The sequence below is a fragment of the Pundamilia nyererei genome, unplaced genomic scaffold, assembly GCF_000239375.1.
Source record: "Pundamilia nyererei isolate P.nyererei 1_Seehausen unplaced genomic scaffold, PunNye1.0 scaffold00576, whole genome shotgun sequence".
Classification (NCBI taxonomy): domain Eukaryota; kingdom Metazoa; phylum Chordata; class Actinopteri; order Cichliformes; family Cichlidae; genus Pundamilia; species Pundamilia nyererei.
Genome location: NW_005187977.1, coordinates 68,300 through 69,269, shown reverse-complemented (window position 1 = coordinate 69,269; position 970 = coordinate 68,300).

Genomic DNA, 970 nt, shown 5'->3' with positions numbered 1-970 from the left:
TTTTTGTATTATATGATTTATTTATTACATTTTATGTGGAGTGAATAAATAAAAGTATATTTACGGTGGCCCCTACAGACAAAGCAGCATGTACAAACTCCAAAAGAAGTTCTAACGCAAGGGATGAGTTTGGATTTGATACCAATTTCTTGAAGCATTATAAATCTTGTTTTTTGGTGCCTGTGACCCATCTTATTAATTTATCAGTCACGCAGGCAGTCGTTCCTCTGAGTTGGAAGGTGGCAAAAGTTACACCAATTTATAAATCGGGTGATAAAAACAGACCCTGCTAATTATTGACCTATTAGCATACTCCCTATCTTTTCAAAGATAGCAGAAAAGTGGGTTCCTAACTCTATCATCAAACATCTTAATGACTCCAATCCGGGTTTGCACCCTATGCAATTCGGATTGCGGAGAGTGAAGTCTTACTTAGACAAGAGCAGTTATGTTGCGGCTGTTTTTCTTGATTTCAAGCGTGCGTACGACACTGTGAATCATCTTAAGCTCTTGTCTAGACTGTCAACATTTAACTTTAGTAATCACATTGTTAAATGGATACAGTCTTATCTATCAGATAGAAAACAATGCGTGCAAATAAAGAATAGCAAGTCACCCTTTACTGTACGCAAGGTGTCCCCCAGGGTTCAATTCTAGGCCCCCTGTTATTTTCACTTTATGTAAATGACTTGCCTAATGTGTGCAAAAATGTGGACACGATTATGTATGCAGATGATACGGTAATTTTTACGCAAGCCAAAACTGCTGACGATGCAGGTGTATGCTGTACAGTACAGCGAGGAATGCCCAGACCTCTACATTGGACAGACCAAACAGCCACTTCACAAGCACAACACAGAAGAGCCACCTCCACAGGACAAGACTCAGCAGTCCATCTGCATCTAAAGGATAAAGGTCACTCTTTCGAGGATGCCAGTGTTCACATTTTGGACAGAGAGGACAGATGGTT